This window comes from Littorina saxatilis, linkage group LG7 (assembly GCF_037325665.1).
Source record: "Littorina saxatilis isolate snail1 linkage group LG7, US_GU_Lsax_2.0, whole genome shotgun sequence".
NCBI lineage: Eukaryota > Metazoa > Mollusca > Gastropoda > Littorinimorpha > Littorinidae > Littorina > Littorina saxatilis.
This window is the reverse complement of record NC_090251.1, coordinates 14,034,240-14,054,986: the sequence shown is the minus strand read 5'-3', so window position 1 is coordinate 14,054,986 and position 20,747 is coordinate 14,034,240.

Sequence of the window (20,747 nt, the reverse complement as noted above, 5' to 3'; positions counted from 1 at the left end):
TTTTGATATCACTTCACGCGACTTGGATTGGATTGGATTGGATAAGATTTATAGTCCAGTGAGGTTACCCTCATGGAAATTCGGGCTGCTTTCTCCCTGGGGAAAGCGAGCTGCCATACAATATACGGCGCTACCCATATTTTTTAATTTTTTTTCCTGCATGCGTGTATTCATGTTTCCTGAGACTTAATGCCGTGTGAGATGGAATTTTTTTACTTTATTCCAAGTCCCACGGGTATTTGATGGACATTTTTATCTATGCCTATACAATTTTGCCAGGAAAGACCCTTTTGTCAATCGTGGGATCTTTAACGTGCACACCCCAATGTAGTGTACACGAAGGGACCTCGGTTTTTCGTCTCATCCGAAAGACTAGCACTTGAACCCACCACCTAGGTTAGGAAAGGGGGGGAGAAAATTGCGGCCTGACCCAGGCCTGAACACGCAACCTCTCGCTTCCGAGCGCAAGTGCGTTACCACTCGGCCACCCAGTCCCATTATTTTTATTAATAAAGAATACTCTCAAAGACTTCTTCGATTGTCTGTCTCTGACTTCTGGATCTATCTGTACATGATCTACGACACACGTACAGATGCAAACACGCCAACACACGCTCACACCAATACAGTCACACGTACAGACACACACACACACACACACACACACACACACACACACACACACACACACACACACACGCACACACACACACACACACACACACACACACACACACAGAAACATACAAACAGACAAACACACTCACAGACACACGCAGAGACACATAAACACAGATATATGCAAACACAGACCAAGATACACTCAAGGAAATCCCCACCCACGCACACACACACACGCACACACACACACACACACACACACACGCACGCACGCACGCACGCACGCACGCACGCACACACACACACACACACACACACACACACACACACACACACACACACACACTCAAGGAAACACCCATGTGTGTCCAAGTGTAAATTAGATGCCCTCTTCCCAGTAAAAGCCTTTACAGGTCCAGGGCGATTTACATAGTCGTTTAAACGGTAAAGAAGCTATCTTTAATCATGATAATCGAGTAGTTAGCAAAGCCGCCAGGGTGTAGACTTTGATTTGCGTCTAAGTGTAAATTAGATGCTCTATACGTAGGTAAAAGTCTTGGCAGGTCCACGGCGATTTACACGGCCGTTTACGCTGGAAAGAAGCTATAGTTGAGTAGATAACAACGCAGCAAAGGTCTAGACTTTTATATGTGTTTAAGGTGTAAATATTCTCTCTTCTTAGGTAGAATACCTTTATAGATCCATGGCGGTTTACATAATCGTTTACACGAGACGGGCGCAGTGGCGAGGTGGTAAGACGTCGGCCTCCTAATCGGGAGGTCGTGAGTTCGAATCCTGGTCGCTGCCGCCTGGTGGGTTAAGACTGGAGATTTTTCCGATCTCCCAGGTCAACTTATGTGCAGACCTGCTAGTGACTTAACCCCCTTCGTGTGTACACGCAAGCACAATACCAAGTGCGCACGGAAAAGATCCTGTAATCCATGTCAGAGTTCGGTGGGTTATAGAAACACAAAAATACCCAGCATGCCTCCCCCGAAATCGGCGTATGCTGCCCGAATGGCGGGGTAAAAACGGTCATACACGTAAAAATCCACTCGTGCTAAAAACATGAGTGAACGTGGGAGTCTAAGCCCATGAACGAAGAAGAAGAAGAAGAAGAAGAAGAATTTACACGATCATGATAATTTTTTGTTTGTTTGTTTGCCCAGCCGACCACGAAGGGCCATATCAGGGCGGTGCTGCTTTGACATATAACGTGCGCCACACACAAGACAGAAGTCGCAGCACAGGCTTCATGTCTCACCCAGTCACATTATTCTGACACCGGACCAACCAGTCCTAGCACTAACCCCATAATGCCAGACGCCAGGCGGAGCAGCCACTAGATTGCCAATTTTAAAGTCTTAGGTATGACCCGGCCGGGGTTCGAACCCACGACCTCCCGCTCACTGGGCGGACGCCTTACCACTAGGCCAACCGTGCCGGTCATGATAATTGAGAACTAAGCAAAGATGCCAGGATGAAGAGTGACTGGCTGTGATATGTCTGATATCTGTCTATGTGTGAAAATGCTCTCTTCTTAGCAAAAGTTTTTACAGATCCATAGAATTCACACGGAAAGGATCAGCATGCATCTTTATAAGTATGCTGAGTTAGTCTATGGGGGCGCCACCTGAGTACAGGTCTCTTGCGAGTAGAGTCTGATCCTAATCAGTCCCTGCAGTGTATTCCAGGAACCCCCTAACACAGAGAGGGCACATGACAGATCATTAATCAATAGTTGCACGGTACGCGACGAAAAAGAGGACAAACGATAATGAACGATTGGAAAGAACATTACTGAAAAGCACGAAACATTAACTTGCTTTAGAGTCCAGGAACATTCATGCAGAGTTAGTTAGAGAGAGAGAGAGAGAGAGAGAGAGAGAGAGAGAGAGAGAGAGAGAGAGAGAGAGAGAGACAGAGACAGGGACAGGGAGAAAAGAAAGAGAGAGAGAGAGAAGAGAGAGAGAGAGAGGGAGAGAGAGAAAAGAAAGAGCGAGAGGGAGAAAAGAGAGAGAGAGAGAGAGAGAGAGAGAGAGACAGGGACAGGGAGAAAAGAAAGAGAGAGAGAGAGAAGAGAGAGAGAGAGAGAGGGAGAGAGAGAAAAGAAAGAGCGAGAGGGAGAAAAGAGAGAGAGAGAGAGAGAGAGAGAGAGAGAGAGAGAGAGGGACAGGGAGAAAAGAAAGAGAGAGAGAAGAGAGAGAGAGAGAGGGAGGGAGGGCGAGAGAGAAAAGAAAGAGAGAGAGGGAGAAGAGAGAGAGAGAGAGAGAGAGAGAGAGAGAGAGAGAGAGAGAGAGAGAGGGACAGGGAGAAAAGAAAGAGAGAGAGAGAAGAGAGAGAGAGAGAGAGAGGGAGGGCGAGAGAGTAAAGAAAGAGCGAGAGGGAGAAGAGAGAGAGAGAGAGAGAGAGAGAGAGAGAGAGAGAGAGAGAGAGAGAGAACTAACACGTTTCTTTGCCAATCATTTTGCCTAAACAAACGTGTAGAAGAACACTCTGATTCTTTCAACAAAATAAGACCCAGGAATATCCTCTAGCATAACAACAAATCTAAACAAAAAAGATCATGTTATCCAAGTCAGTGTTCGGTGGATTAGGGAAACAAGAAAACACCCTGCAGACACCCCCAAAACGGAGTATGACTCGCTAAAATTGCGCAGAAAAACAGCCATAGACGTTAATAAAAAGAAAACAAAAATAAAGAAAAAGTTAACCACAAAAAGCGAATGCACATGGAAGTTGCAGCCCATTTATGCAGAAGTAGAAGGAAGAACCCCGTGTTTTTTCTTATCAGTTTCAAAAAAACAGATCTCATGACATTCGACAATATCAAATTGAATATGCTTCGTATGAGAATAGGGGAAGGGCCCCTAATATGGACAGGCTCCGGTTATAGATCACCTATTTTAAGACAAAATAAAGGTCCAAGAGCGCTCAAAAACTACTTCATTCGTACATTCACCCTCACAAGACAACCTGTCATTTTCAAAACTTTGCGGACGCACAAGCCACAAAACCTCCAGTCTTTATTTTTTTTAAACTTGTTTATGCTTCGGGAAGCGTACGCTCTAAAATTGACGCTTAATACGGAATAACTTAAGAATGCGCTTTATAAGACAGCTAAAGCTGTTAGTATGAGTTATTTCTAATATGCTGACTGTTAGCAAATGATAACAGACATGTCGAGAAAAAAGATATCAAGCATGAGCCTTTTAGGCGAATGCTGATATCGTTTGTGAGACATGTCTGTTATCATTTGCTAACAGTCAGCATATTAGAAACTAGATGAATACCCGCTTCGCCGGGTACGGCTGCGCCGGGAAGAAGTCGAGCCGAATACCCGGCTGCGCCGGTGACCCGGCTAAGCCGGGTGTACGCCGGCTTTGCCGGCGCACCGCACGGAGGAAGGTAGGTAAACGCGGCTGAAAACACTGGAGAAGATATTAAAGAAGAGTTACTGGGAATGGATCCAGAGAAAAACCAAAATCGGTTCAGCGCTGCGCGCTGAGAGCACGTGTTGAAATATCTCATCGATGAGGTTGTGTCCGGGGTGTAGCTGAATACGGTCTCCAAATTTGAAAAAGATCCACTGAGAACTTTGGCCGTGCATCACGGACACACACACAGACAGACACAAGTCGTATATATATATATAGATAACGGTTTTATTACCGTTTAATTCGACCAAAAGAAATTTCGAAGCGACCCCGCGAATTAGACAGAACAGCCGCAATGGGACCTGGAGCGCTCCTGTACCTGATTATGCCTGTCAGTCAAAGAATTCTCGTGACCTGGGTCAGCCAATCTGACCTTACGTGATGAATATTCACAGGTCAAATGCGTTTGACACACAACAAACCATGTTGAACATGCGTTTCGGTTGCTTCGCTTTTTCTTGTTGAACAGAGAGCGACAGATTTAGAACCGACTCCAGACGGATGGGAAATGACGTAAAGATACCATTTGACGTAAAGCGAGTGACCCAATTTCACTTGATTTTCCGAACTTTGATAATTTGGATTTCAAGTGAGCGAGTCGGCATTGCACACTCAGAGGATGGGTGGTGCCTCGCTGCTCCGTAAAGCACCCACCGACAAAACCCGCTTTTCGGTATTTTTTAGATAAAGAGAGTATTATCTGACAGCATTTGAAGTGTCATTCTTTAGAATAAATCACACTGATATTGCTGATTTAAATTTTTACTTTGTCTTGTTCATTTTTAGCTTGATAAACAAAAAGGGTCCCTGCCTGAACGTTATAACATTTAGAGGGTCACCTAGAATCCGTCCTGATTGGTCAAAAAGCCATATGGGGCACTGAATTGGTAATAATGTTGCATTTTAGCCGTGTTTGTCCCGTCTTTCAAGCGCTAACAAAAAAATAATAGCAAATCTCAAAGTATGTGCATGTCCCTCTTGTTTGACCGCCTTCAACAAAGAGAAGAAAAAAGATAAAAACTGGTTTCGGCCATTCATTAAGATGCTTGAGGAAAATAACCTATAACTACTGCTCGCGTTGATTTTTTTGTTACTCAAACAGTCCTCTTTATATGCAACTGTATAATTTTATTTAGTTTCCTCTCTGTTTTGGGTTAGATTCTTTGGATTATTTTTTGCGCTTTGTTCTCATCGGACTGAAACAAATACATCTGATTCATATTGAAAATGTTCTGACTCGCATACTGAGATGTATCTAGTTATTTTGAAGTATAGTTAGCTTCTTAGAATCATTCGTGAGAGCCTCTTCACTGGCTCATAATATGAACAGTTGTGAATTCAAATTTGTATGCATTTTTTGCTGAATGCCTATCCAACCTAATTTGCCATGATAAGGCCTGAGGAGAGAACAAATACCAAGCGCAAAATAAAACTTATTCGTGAGAAAACAAGCGACTTATCAGCATGAAACAAAAGGTGATGCATATTGGGGGCACTTCCCCTATTGTTTGCGTGTCTGTCTGTTCAAAACGTACCTAAGGCCTGATCTGAAGCCGAACATGAGAGCGTCAGTTTGCAATAAGATAAGAGATTTCGTGTCTAGCAGGGAGGTAATATTTCAGTGAATCGCAATCTCCAAAGAGTGTTTGTGTATTATATTTCTTTGACACGAATACGTGGGCTAGTTGACTTGCTGCCCAGGGTCCTCTATAGCTCAAAACAGGAGTGTCACTGAAACCAGGACTGTGACGTCAACCAGGGCTATGACGTAGACTTGATTACTTGCTGAGGACTTTTTGGATTTTTTTCTCTCTTTTTTTGGAGGGGGGGGGGGGGGGGGGCGGGGGAGAATTTGTTTGTATCTTTGTTTGCCGAAGATTTTGCAGATTCACAGAGATATGTTACACGGTGATGAACAAGAGAATTTCAAAATCACTTTAAAACATTGCGAAGTTTGCAATTTGAGTGTCTGCGTACTTGATGACATTTCAAAACTGTCGAAGGTCCAAGAATATAGACCGCTTTTTGTTTCATGCTAAGGGAAATAAATAAAAACAAAAAAATTGGCAAACGGTCCATATTGACAAGTTGTCTGATTTTCTGTGTTTACATTTTGCTGAGTGCAGCAAATTAGCTCTAAAAGTTGGGATTAACGGTTAACTGATAAGAGAACAGCCACCACAGGCAGTATAGATGCACGATTTGCTCAAAAATAGCCCACAAGTATAAGGTATTCCGGTAAGTAATTAAATCAAAGTGAGTGAATGCGCTTCAGGGCGCTGCTTCTCTCTGATCTGGTGTTGGAACCAAAAAAGTGGTCAAGAAGCGCCGCCTGGCGGCAAGACGGACGGCGCCTTCTATGACGCTGCGGTCTAGTAACATCATCACGTACACAAACTAGAAAAGTAACTTAATGGAAGTAACCCAACCCAACCCAAACCTCACAAGAGTGCTCTTTCTTTTTTTACTAAAACATATTAAGCTTTTAAAACCTTTTCTTTTTCAAAGTGAAGGAATTACTCCTGTGCTGTTGGATTAACTGTAACGCAGAATCTAAGTTCTAATTTTGGAAGCGATCTGAGGGACTTGAATTTGTCTTTGGTATGATCCCTTTCAGGCGCCACTTTGGGAAAGTTTTCTGACAGATTGGACCTCCAAAATGTCAAGAGACATTCGCTGTACTGTTATTTAGAAACTCCTCCAATGAATTACTCGAAAAAGCTCCGTAACTATGCCAAATAATTAAATGGATTTGAATCAGGGAGCGGTCCCGATTTTCGTTCGTCATCATATTTTATTTAGCCCTGATAGAGACGCATTCATTAAAGCAGATTAAAGCTGTCTGATTGAGGAAGTCAAACCTGTAGTCTATCAATCGCATGCACATTCCGTGACGTACGGAGCTAATTTTGGCATAACGTAATTAAACAAAAATCACGGTGTGAAAAGACTACATATAAGGGGCCTACGGCATCTACATTTGAAAAAATAGAACGTTTAAACACTAATATTTGGACATTCCTCGTGCGTGTTGTCATCTATTCAACCTAAAAACACACACTCTGTAGCTCTCTGCGCTATTTCGAATCTGTATCTCTGGCAACTGTGAATGAAAAATAAGTTAAGATGAAAATCCAGAAGGCGTCGCGAGAATAATCACATTCTGGAATTTGATTGTTCATTTGTTTACATATCCACAGTAGAAGCTTAGTAATTCCTTCAGTATTTTTTTCGTAAACAAAATCTGATACTAATTAGATGATGATGATGATGATGATGATGATGATGATGATGATGATGATAACGGTGATAATGATGACGACGACGACAGTGACGACGACGACGACGATGACGATGATGATGATGATGATGATGGTGATGATGATGATGATGATGATAAGCGGAAGGAGGAAGATATAACTGAAGGATACAACTAAGGACTTAGATAGTACCAGGAACGGTCAATGCCCGTTCTTTCTAACGATAACATGTATATGTTCGTAAATAGACCGCAACATTTGGCGTTAAAGCAGTCAGTGATGTGCAATATTTTGCTCTTTTGTTTTAAAAGCGAACGTGTTATCATTTGAACTTAGTATGACGAGGGAGTCCTTTTTTTGTGCAGCGATTCTCTCACTTTAATACGCAATCTTTGGCTTTTCTTTGAAATTGAACGATAAAAGCGAACATAAACATTGTTGAAGAAGTTACGGTTTCACCGAACGTAACAGTGGTTGCGAGTACGAGGTAAGCAGAGGAAGCTGTACATAGTTTCGCGCGTTGCTTTTAGATGTTAGTACAGGCATGCACGCAGAACTGGAAAGTTTGTTGCAGTTAGGGGCAAATTACACCTGCGCAGAGTCAGCGGCTCAGACGACGCACTGCAGATTATTGAGGTAATTAATTTTTTTTCCAGCCCACTACACGTTGCGTGAAAAGAAAACAGGCCAAGTACTCGTCATAATCCCAATCGCTGCATGCAGCGCCGCTGACTCTGCGCAGGCGTAATTTGCCCCTTAGTTAAACCAGTTGTTGCTATGGGCGTGGGTTCGATCCCCACGTTCGGTGAGGGATTTATTTCCAAGAGTCAACTTTGTGCAGACTCTCCTCGGTGCCCGAACACCCCGTGTGCACGCATGCGCACTACATTGGGGTGTGCACGTTAAAGATCCCACGATTGACAAAAGGGTCTTTCCTGGCAAAATTGTATAGGCATAGATAAAAATGTCCACCAAATACCCGTTTGACTTGGAATAAAGGCCGTGAAAGGTGAATGCTCGCCTAATAGGCTACTGAGCTTTACTGGCCGATGTGAATGCGTTATATATTGTGTGTAAAAAATGTCTGTTTGTCTGTCTGTCTGTAAAAAAATCCATTTCAAACGGCAGAAATTAATATGTAAGCGCCTAGGGCTATATCTAGATTAGGCGCATAAAAATGATCACAATAATAATAATAATAATAAAGAACCCAAGTTCACCGCGAAAGTCTCAGTGCTTGGAAACATGAATACACGAATGCAGGAATAAGAAGAAACAAGTCGCGTAAGGCGAAATTACTACATTTAGTCAAGCTGTGGAACTCACAGAATGAAACTGAACGTAGTCCGCCGCTAGTGCAAAAGGCAGTGAAAGTGACAAGCCTGTTTGGCGCGGTAGCGGTTGCGCTGTGCTTCATAGCACGCTTTACTGTACCTCTCTTCGTTTTAACTTTCTGAGCGTGTTTTTAATCCAAACATATCATATCTATATGTTTTTGGAATCAAGAACTGACAAGGAATAAGATGAAATAGTTTTTAAAACGATTTCCGAAATTTTATTTTAAACATAATTTTTATATTTTTAATTTTCAGAGCTTTTTTTTAATCCGAATATAACATATTTATATGTTTTTGGAATCAGAACATGATGAAGAATAAAATAAAAGTAATTTTGGGTCGTTTTATAAAAAAATAATTTTAATTACAATTTTCAGATTTTTAATGACCAAAGTCATTAATTAATTTTTAAGCCACCAAGCTGAAATGCAATACCGAAGTCCGGCCTTCGTCGAAGATTGCTTTACAAAAATTTCAATCAATTTGACTGAAAAATGAGGGTGTGACAGTGCCGCCTCAACTTTAACAAAAAGCCGGATATGACGTCATCAAAAGTATTTATCGAAAAAAAGCAAAAAACATCCGGGGATATCATACCCAGGAACTCTCATGTCAAATTTAATAAAGATCGGTCCTGTAGTTTGGTCTGAATCGCTCTACACACACACACAGACAGACAGACAGACACACAGACACACACACACACACACACACACACACACACACACACACACACACGGTACACACACACACACACACACACACGGTACACACACACACACACACACACACACACACACACACACACACATACACCACAACCCTCGTCTCGATTCCCCCCTCTACGTTAAAACATTTAGTCAAAACTTGACTAAATGTAAAAACCAAGTCGCGTGAAGCGGTATAAACACATTAATTTTAGTCAATCTGTAGGCATCAAACTAAAAGATCACCTCCAAAAACCATTAATTGGCGAGACTACATTCAGATAGTCTCGGCAAAGCATGCCAGAAGACCGAGACGGGTCACGCTCGTCTCCGCGAAACATGAGAAACATTACATTCAACCTTGTTTTGTAATTCTGAGCGCGTTTCTAAAGTAAACATAACATCTATATATATATATACGGCTTGTGTCTGTCTGTCTGTCACTTCGCGATGCACGGCCAAAGTTCTCGATGGATCTGCTTCAAATTTGGTGGGCATATTCAAGTAGACCCCGGCGCGGACACAATCTGGTCGATGAAAATTTTCAACACGTGCTCTAAGCGCGGCGCGGTGAACCGATTTTGGTTTTTCTGTACATCCATTCCCAGTAACTCTTCCTTATCTTCTCCATTGTTTTGCGCGTTTATCTCCCTTCCTTCGTGTGGCGTCAATCACGTCAACACGTGCTCAAAGCCGGCGAACCGCCACGCAGCATATACTCCGTCTTGCGATCCACCCGGCGAAGCGGGTAATCATCTAGTATCTATATATATTTAAACGCAGAAGAAGATGAGAAATACAATGCAATCATTTTTTAATCAAAAGTGAAAATTCGTTTTTCATGACAACTTAAATGAGGAAACTAGTAAACACATTTTTAAACTTCCGAGCTGAAATGCAATCCCATAATCCGGACTGAGTCTAGATTGCTTGTTAAAAATTTCAATCAATTTGGTTGAAAACTGAGGGTGTGACAGTGCCGCCTCAACAATCACTAAAAGCCGGAAGCAACGATTTGCCTTCCTGTTGCAGATTACGATATAATTCCAGTCAAACGAAATTGTATGCGGTTTGTCAGTTCTCATCTCCTGCCAAAATGTAATTAAAATTTCCCGTGATCACGTTCTGGGGTACAAGGCTGTATGCGGTATGCCAAAATGAACCCACATACCTTCTTCTACAATTGTCTCACGTAATCAAACACAAACGTCTTGACGTAAGGACATTCCGGAGTTATTTCCGGAAAACGCCTTTTGCTGACATTATTGTGGTCATTTGAGTCAAATTGGCTGAAGAAAATATATCCTAGCAATGTCCCTGATGATGATGATTGATGATGATGATGATGATGATTGATGATGATTGATGATGATGATTGATGATGATGATGATTGATGATGATGATTGATTATGATTGATGATTGATGATTATGATTGATGATGATGATGATGATGATTGATGATGATGATTGATGATGATGATTGATGGTGATTGATGATTGATGATGATGATGATGATGATGATGATTGATGATGATGATTGATGATGATGATTGATGATTGATGGTGATTGATGATTGATGATGATGATGATGGTGATGATGATGATGATGCTGCTGATGATGATGATGATGATGGTGGTGATGATGATGATGATGATGATGATGATGATGATGATGATGGTGATGATGATGATGGTGATGGTGATGGTGATGATGATGATCGACTGCTCAATTCAACCCAACCGAACCCACTGTATTGTTCACAGAACGGGATGTTGTCTTTTTGTTTTAATCATCATTATTTTTTTCTTAACCATTTAATTTAAAAAAGGAATAAGTGTTCATTAACTTTTTAAAACTATTTAACGTAAAGGGAATTTTTGGAATCAGCTCACTCGTTCGTCGATACGGGCAAGCTGATCAGTTCAAAAGTGGAAACAAGAAGTCCCAGAGACCAACAAATGGAGAAAAGAGCCCTAGGTATAGATAGATAAACCCAAAACACAAAGTAAGTACATTTGTGAAGAAGAAAAATCCACGTCAAAGTTCTCCATCCAGCTACGCCAGCAGAAATTAAATGGGACTGAAGGTGACATGAAGAAGATTCCCGATAATCAATGTGCATGTCAAGCTAATTAATTGTGCAAGTGTTCACATGTGTTCGACGTCATTGTTATCAGTGGCAGTGCAGATTTCGCAAATTGCAGATTTTGAAGGTTGTGAATCGCATTCCGGGTTGAAAGTGGTGTCGTGTTTCACTGAAACAGTATTTCAAGTTCACGTGATGGGTAGTAGCCTTGAACCAGTGAGATATGCTGCAAGATTGAAAGCTCCAAGCCTGCGGCGTGCTTGAGAGTCCAAGAACGACTGCAACCATGACGATGAGCTTACTTGCTGCTACAACTTATACACTGCATAGACCATGACGATGAGCTTACTTGCTGCTACAACTTATACACTGCATAGACCATGACGATGAGCTTACTTGCTGCTACAACTTATACACTGCATAGACCATGACGATGAGCTTACTTGCTGCTACAACTTATACACTGCACAGACCATGACGATGAGCTTACTTGCTGCTACAACTTATACACTGCATAGACCATGACGATGAGCTTACTTGCTGCTACAACTTATACACTGCATAGACCATGACGATGAGCTTACTTGCTGCTACAACTTATACACTGCATAGACCATGACGATGAGCTTACTTGCTGTTACAACTTATACACTGCATAGACCATGACGATGAGCTTACTTGCTGCTACAACTTATACACTGCATAGACCATGACGATGAGCTTACTTGCTGCTACAACTTATACACTGCATAGACCATGACGATGAGCTTACTTGCTGCTACAACTTATACACTGCACAGACCATGACGATGAGCTTACTTGCTGCTACAACTTATACACTGCATAGACCATGACGATGAGCTTACTTGCTGCTACAACTTATACACTGCATAGACCATGACGATGAGCTTACTTGCTGCTACAACTTATACACTGCATAGACCATGACGATGAGCTTACTTGCTGCTACAACTTATACACTGCATAGACCATGACGATGAGCTTACTTGCTGCTACAACTTATACACTGCATAGACCATGACGATGAGCTTACTTGCTGCTACAACTTATACACTGCATAGACCATGACGATGAGCTTACTTGCTGCTACAACTTATACACTGCATAGACCATCGTGAGAGAGATTCTACTCGAGTAGGAATAAACAGGGTTGAGGTGAGAAAGAGAGAGAGCGTACACATGCAGTTATTCACAATATCAAATGCAGAATAAGAGTCTTCTGTCGCGTTCAAGCAAGTAACAATTGAACATAAAGCGATAGTACAACAACATATGTTCAAAATAAAATATCCGAGAGAGAGAGAGAGAGAGAGAGAGAGAGAGAGAGAGAGAGAGAGAGAGAGAGAGAGAGAGAGAGAGAGAGAGAGAGAGAGAGAGAGAGAGAGAGATCAAATCAAATCAAATCAAATCAAATCAAATTTTATTTTACGAGGGTTGTGGCATAAGCAATATAAACGAACGAGCTTAATTCTTTTCAACCAGCCCTCGCCCAGAGAGGGACTACTCTAATCTTATATACATATATACAGAGAGAGAGAGAGAGAGAGAGAGAGAGAGAGAGAGAGAGAGAGAGAGAGAGAGAGAGAGAGAGAGAGAGAGAGAGAGAGAGAAACGTATGAACACACGCACGCATGCACGCACGCATACACACACACACACCTTCCCCCACACACACATGCAGCCCCACCCCGCATACTTAACAGAAAATTGCCTGTCAGATTACGACATATAATAACCAAACCAGTTACTCTTCCTGTTTGTTTTGTCATCAGTTTCTGGTCCCAGTGTCATGTTAACATTAAAATTTGTCTTCAGTTTCTGATCTCAGTGTCAGGTTAACATTAAGATTTGTCATCAGTTTCTGATCCCAGTGCCACGTTAACATTAAGATTTGTCTTCAGTTTCTGATCTCAGTGTCAGGTTAACATTAAGATTTGTCATCAGTTTCTGATCCCAGTGTCAGGTTAACATTCAGATTTGTCATCAGTTTCTGATCCCAGTGTCAGGTTAACATTCAGATTTGTCACAGCTAAACGCGAGCATGGTTTACCGAGCAATCGTTTTGTTAATAGTGTGTCTTTTAGCACGTGAACTTCTTCTTCTTCTTCTTCAGCGTTCCAGAATTGTCTGGTTACGTGTGAGCTCGTTTGCCCATTTGGGTTCCCCACACTATACTCTGAGAGCATAGTCAGCTTCACTCCGCTTTCGTTGAGTAGGCATGCTGGGTATTTTCGTGTTTCCATAACCCACCGAACTCTGACATGGATTACAGGATATTTTCCGTGCGCACTTGGTCTTGTGCTTGCGTGTACACACGAAGGGGGTTAAGTCACTAGCAGGTCTGCACATAAGTTGACCTGGGAGATCGGAAAAATCTCCACTCTTAACCCACCAGGCGGCAGCGACCGGGATTCGAACTCACGACCTCCCGATTAGGAGGCCGACGTCTTACCACCACGCCACTGCGCCCGTCAGCACGTGAACAACCTGGGAATCCCGGTCACTTGAAATTACTGAAAATAACATACTTTATCAGAGGAGAATCATTTGATTCCTCTGCAAAACAAGTACAGAAGGAAATATACAAATACACAAATAGATAAATTATGAAGGCGAGAATTAAAATGAATGAATATTTGAATTAGTAAGAAGGTGAATAAGTGAATGGACAAACAAAATACAAACAGAAAACAAGCAAACAAATAAACAAACAACAACAACAACAAAACAAAAACAAACACACAAGCAAACAAACAAACAAACAAACAAACCAACAAACAAACAAACAAACAAACAAACAAACCAACCAACCAACACACAAACAAACAAACACACAAACAAACAAACAAACAGTACTTAGATACATACATTGAAGCAAGGAAGAAAAGACAAAAAATAAATCCAAAAACAAAGAGACTGCCAACGTTCCAAAATTCAGAATCAAAAAACAAGAAAGGTAGGTTTTTTAGAACGTTTGTTATTGACAAAACAATACATTCACAGATATTTTGTTACAAATTAATTTAAAGGCACAGTAAGCCTCCTGTAAACCATCACAGATACGGTCAGGGTTTACACACAGTACAAACACCCTTTCATTTAAACACTCACCGATTGAGAACATCCTAGGTGCCCTCCGTAAAGAGCGAACAATTTTCAAAGACTTTATTTTTGCGTGGTTTATCTTACCCCTGAGCCATCGTGAACCCGTGTGATCCAGTTTCCCTTTTTCACAATGTAGTCGTCAGTTAGTCATTTGAATGCGACTCGATGTGAGCACGTTTTTATGCACGAAACAAACGGCTGTGGTTCACAAGAACTCTAGCGATGGCTTTTGGACTGTTGAGAGGAACGGCGATATGCATAAACCGTCGTCTGCTTACGACCCTTGCGTGAACCTGCTTCCGGGCTTTTCTTTTTTCAAACTTTCACAACTTCGAATTGTACTGATCTTGTCTTGATGAAAAAGAATTCTTTTATGATTAAAGAATGTTTGTGTAACAAGCTGTCAATTTATTATTTAGATTTTAAAAGTTAGGTATAGCGCAAAAACGCACCACGGTCCAAAAACATTCTGATAATCATCGATCCACGGCTATGGCCAGTTTACATCGATAGAATGAGACCCGAAGGGAAGTAACTCATTTTTGACCTGAGTTCAGGATGGGTCCAAAAAGTGTTCGAGACAATCTGCAAAATTAATTCTTTAAAAATTGCTCGCTCTTTACGTAGGGCACCTAGGATGTTCCCGTTTGGTGAGCGTTCAAATGGAAGGGTGTTTGTACTGTGTGTAAAAGCCTGCCAGTATCTCTGATGGTTTACGGGAGGCTTACTGTCCGGGCGTGATTTCTGGTATTGAATATTCATAACAGCCGTCCAGCACCAAAACGAGGCGCTATTGTTGTAGAGGAGCAAGTCCACGAAAATAAATTCTTTGAAAATTTCTCACGCTCGACAGAAAGCAGCCAGGATGTTCCCGTTCGGTAAGCGTTCAAATGGAAGTATGCTTGTACTGTATGTAGACGCTCGGGGAGCTCTGTGATGGTTTACGGGAGGCTTACTGTGCCTTTAAAAAAATAAAAATAAAAAGTTAAAACAGAAAAAAGAAAGAAAAAAAAATGAAAGAAAAATGAAAACAGAAAAAGGCTGAAGGGGTCAGAGGGGTATCCGTCACACTCAGAATATCTGATTTTAAGGCAGAAGAACTCTGGTTTAAAAAAAAAACCACGTGTAAAACATGTGCCCACACCGTGCCCAGGCTCATACCGCTTTAGGTCATAATGTCACTTTTGGATGCAGCGAATTAGATTTTCTGAAAGTGCTTGCAATTTTTTTTTAAGGTCCCCCGCCACCCCCCCACCCCCTCCCCCCAGCCATTACATTCTGGAATGAATGCCTGCATGTGTGTCGATGTCTGAGTGGGTGTGGGTGTGGGTGTGTCTGTCTGTCCGTCTACTGATGTGGTGTGTGTGTGTGCGTGTGTGTGTGTGTGTGTGTCTGTGTGTGTGTGTGTGTGTGTGTGTGTGTGTCTGTCTGTGTGTCTGTCTGTCAGCCTGTCAGTCTGTCTGTCTGTCTGTCTTTCTGTTTGCAGGCGTGCAAGAAAATTCGTCGACGATATCTTTTAACAGTCTAACTTTCGGCTTCATCGTTTGCATCATCATGGGTGGTAGATAAGAGAAGTGTACATGCAAATACCTGTCATTTTTTTTCCATTTCTCAAAAACGCTGCTTTCAGCCATCTTTCTAAAACCTATAATATATACAGAACACCTTAGCCTGTCAAACTGCAGCATTCAGGAATAAGAAATATATTATACAGGTTCAATTTTGTCTCAAGTGTCTATGTTTAAGGTGAAGGTCCTGGCACACCATTATATATAAAAACGCGTAATTGTATAAACAAAAATGGATTCTTGCCGTCTTGAGAACAAGAAAACAACACCTAATTGAGCTTTGTTCATTTTCTGTTCATCATCATTCTAATCATCTCATTTTTATTTGTTTGTCCGTCCCCATCAAAGACCGATAGATCAAAGAACCAGTGTATGTTTCGTTTTGTTTACATCTAAACGTTCCACTAACCAACTTTTCTCGTTTGACAGGTTTGGGAAATGACAAAAGACATAAGACATAAGATCATGTATTGTCCATATAATTAATTACAATGGATGGAAAAGCGTGGTTCATCTGCTCTTAACACAACCAAAACAACATATGACAACAACCTTAAAAAACAAAAATAAGAACAAAAAAACAATGAAAATGTGTCTATGTTTCTCTGACCTCATTTCCGCATTTCTCTCCACTCTGAAAAATATGAAGACGTCATTAAAGGTCCTTGTCTACATTTTTATACCGAAATCGCCATTTTGACCATTAAAATGCAGAGTCTATTATCTACAATTATCAACAATACACCCCCTTTCGATCAGGAAAGACGAAGCCAGTGTTGCCGTTTGAAAATTCATTGTAGTATTCCAGCGTAGTACTCCTAATAGGATATCTTTATTTGGAAAATGCCAAGCGCAAAACTCCTCTCAAATCCCGTGCATTTCGTGCGTTTAAAAAAAAGCGTGGACAGCGCTCCAGTGTCAAACTGTTCCTGCACTTGTTTGGGCGTGGCTATAAGCATAGTGACATGAATTTGATTGGTCAGTATTTTTAGGCAAAGCACATGTTCTCAGCAAACAGAAAACAAGATATTGGAAGCGTGAGTCACGCTACCCAAAAATAAATTCTTTTTTTTTTTTTACATATATTTGTTTTTCTATAACTTTTTTCCCCATGGTTCATTCATCATTTGATATAATTTTGTATCGAAATCTAACCATGAGATTATTGAAAAATAGCAAAAATGTAGACGACCATCTTTAAAGAAACTGCAGTAGAAACCAGACTGAAACTACCTTTAAATCTTGTCTCTTATCTTGTATAATTATAAAGAATGGATGTACGTGTGTGGGGTGGGGGGGTGGGGTGGGGGTGGGGTTTTTGGAAAGAGAGAGAGAGAGAGAGAGAGAGAGAGAGAGAGATAGACAGACAGACAGACTCAGACAGACAGACAGACAGACAGACAGACAGACAGACAGACAGACAGAATAAAAGAAAAGGGAGAGAGAGAATGAAAGAGAATGAAAGAAAGAGGAGAGACAGAGAAGAGAGAGAGAGACAGAGAGAGAGACAGAGAGAGAGAGAGAGAAAGCACCGCAGACCCTAGAATCAAACCATTTCTTCACAACAAGACCACAGAACACTTGCCCGTTGAAATCACGACAGTGAAGGCGTGGAGAAAGGAACGAGAAAAAGCGATTAATTTCAAATAGTTATTTGATGACCATGCAGCGGGTGTGTTGAGGTCCTTTCACTCCCAATGGGACGGTTCTACGTCACTGCACGCTGTGACGAAGACAGAAGACTTGTTGACGTGAGCATAAAAAGTCTCTGATAGAGAGCGAAAGAATTGTGATTTCTGTCCTCTCACCGTGTCAACTTCTAACGGATCTTCTTGGTGCGTGAGCTTTAAAAAAAAAAAAAAAGAAGGAAAAACCCCAGAACGGTGCAGGGTCATATTCTGTGCACTGTTTCAAGGATAGTTTGTTGTATGTTGTTTTGCGTCGGAATTCAAATCTTTGGAATACTTTCCGTTATTCTCGCTGAGCATTTTTCGAAAAAAAGGCAAATCATTTTCTGGGGATATCATCCGGAAGAATTTGTATGTATAAAATTTCATGACGATCGGTCCAGTAGTTTTTTTTTTAGGAATTGCTCTAGTCTACACGGACGCACATACATACACGAATTACACCACCATTCTCGTCTCGATTCCCAGTCTATGTTAAAACATTTAGCCAAAACTTGACTAAATCAAAACAAGAAAACCAACCAATAAGGGACAGTGAGAGTAAGCAATGCAAGAAAAACAAGTACTTCTTTTTCCTCGTTCGCATCGTCCAATATTCTTTAATTTTCTTGGGTTTTGCTCCTTGAATCTTAAATGTGAGTAGTCTATCTATTTCAGATTTGTTTTTTTGTGTGTGCTTTTTTTTCTTTTTACATTTAGTCAAGTTTTGACTAAATGTTTTAACGTAGAGGGGGGAATCGAGACGAGGGTCGTGGTGTATGTGCGTGCGTGTGTGTGTGCGTGTGTGTGTGTGTGTCTGTGTGTGTGTGTAGAGCGATTCAGACTAAACTACTGGACCGATCTTTATGAAATTTGACATGAGAGTTCCTGGGTATGAAATCCCCATACGTTTTTTTCATTTTTTTGATAAATGTCTTTGATGACGTCATATCCGGCTTTTTGTGAAAGTTGAGGCGGCACTGTCACGCCCTCATTTTTCAACCAAATTGGTTGAAATTTTCGTCAAGTAATCTTCGACAAAGCCCGGACTTCGGTATTGCATTTCAGCTTGATGGCTTAAAAACTAATTAATGACTTTGGTCATTAAAAATCTGAAAATTGTAAAAAAAATATTTTTTTTATAAAACGATCTAAATTTACGTTCATCTTATTCTCCATCATTTGCTGATTCCAAAAACATATAAATATGTTATATTTGGATTAACAACAAGCTCTGAAAATTAAATATATACAAATTATTATCAAATTATTTTTTCGAAATCAATTTAAAAACACTTTCATCTTATTCCTTGTCGGTTCCCGATTCCAAAAACATATAGATATGATATGTTTGGATTAAAAACACGCTCAGAAAGTTAAAACGAAGAGAGGTACAGAAAAGCGTGCTATCCTTCTCAGCGCAACGAATACCCCGCTCTTCTTGTCAATTCCACTGGCGCTGCCTTTGCCACGGGCGGTGGAGTGACGATGCTACGAGTATACGGTCTTGCTGCGTTGCGTTGCGTTCAGTTTCATTCTGTGAGTTCGACAGCTACTTGACTAAATGTTGTATTTTCGCCTTACGCGACTTGCTTCTTCTTCTTTTTTGTGTGTGTGTATGTGTGCTTTTAATAAGATGCACTTAGTTTCCGAATATTAAAGGAAGTCAATCCATAGAGTGAGTGGTATCTGACCACAGTAAAGTCGATTAATGCATGTCTTTTGAAGAAACCTAGTAAAACTTATAACCAAGACAAAAAAAATGTGCTAGAGTATCAAGGTAAATTTTGCAGGGTGCAAATCTTTCAATTCACCGGAATGATAATATAGCAATCAGAGTCCCAAATGGTAAGGGGTTTAGATGGGGGTGGACAGCACATCAAACACATCAATTCATGCTGGAATTGACGATTGAGATTGCAAGTAGCAAGCCCGGTAGCTCAGTTGGTAGAGCACTGGACTTGTGATCGAAAGGTCGCAGGTTCGAATTCGGGCCGGGACGGACACGGGTCAACTTTATGTGCAGACCCAGAGACGGAAGCCATGTCCCACCCCCGTGTCATCACAATGGCACGTAAAAGACCTTGGTCATTCTGCCGTAAGTGCAGGTGGCTGAATACACCTAAACACGCAGACACCTGGGTAGCGCGACCCCGTTGCTGCTAGCTTTCCACTGGGAGGAAGCGACCCGAATTTCCCAGCGATGGGACAATAAAGTAATGAAAATGAAAAATGAAATGAAAAATGAAATGAAGTACAGAATAAGGACTGACTAATTTAGCCCTACCCCTCCCTTCAGGACAAGGAGAAAAGGATAAAGTAATCACCATATGGGTTTGTAAACAAGTTTGATATGAGCGCGTGGTGTTTGTTTGTTTGTTTGCTTAACGCCCAGCCGACCACGAAGGGCCATATCAGGGCGGTGCTGCTTTGACATATAACGTGCGCCACACACAAGACAGAAGTCGCAGCACAGGCTTCATGTCTCACCCAGTCACATTATTCTGACACCGGACCAACCAGTCCTAGCACTAACCCCATAATGCCAGACGCCAGGCGGAGCAGCCACTAGATTGCCAATTTTAAAGTCTTAGGTATGACCCGGTCGGGGTTCGAACCCACGACCTCCCGCTCACTGGGTCTTACCACTAGGCCAACCGTGCCAGTAGCGCGTGGTGTGGGTAAATGGGATTTAACAAACATACAGAACCTTTCTTTGATAACTGTCTAAAATCACGTTTTTCGTGACAGTCACTCACCTCTATCTTTCACTGCACTTGCATCCGAGCACACACATAGACATAGACACAAACAGATACAGAGACACAGACACACAGACACGCACACACATACACACAAAAACACACGCACACACGCATCCACATACAAACACACACACTCTCACACACACACATCAACACATCCCCCCCCCC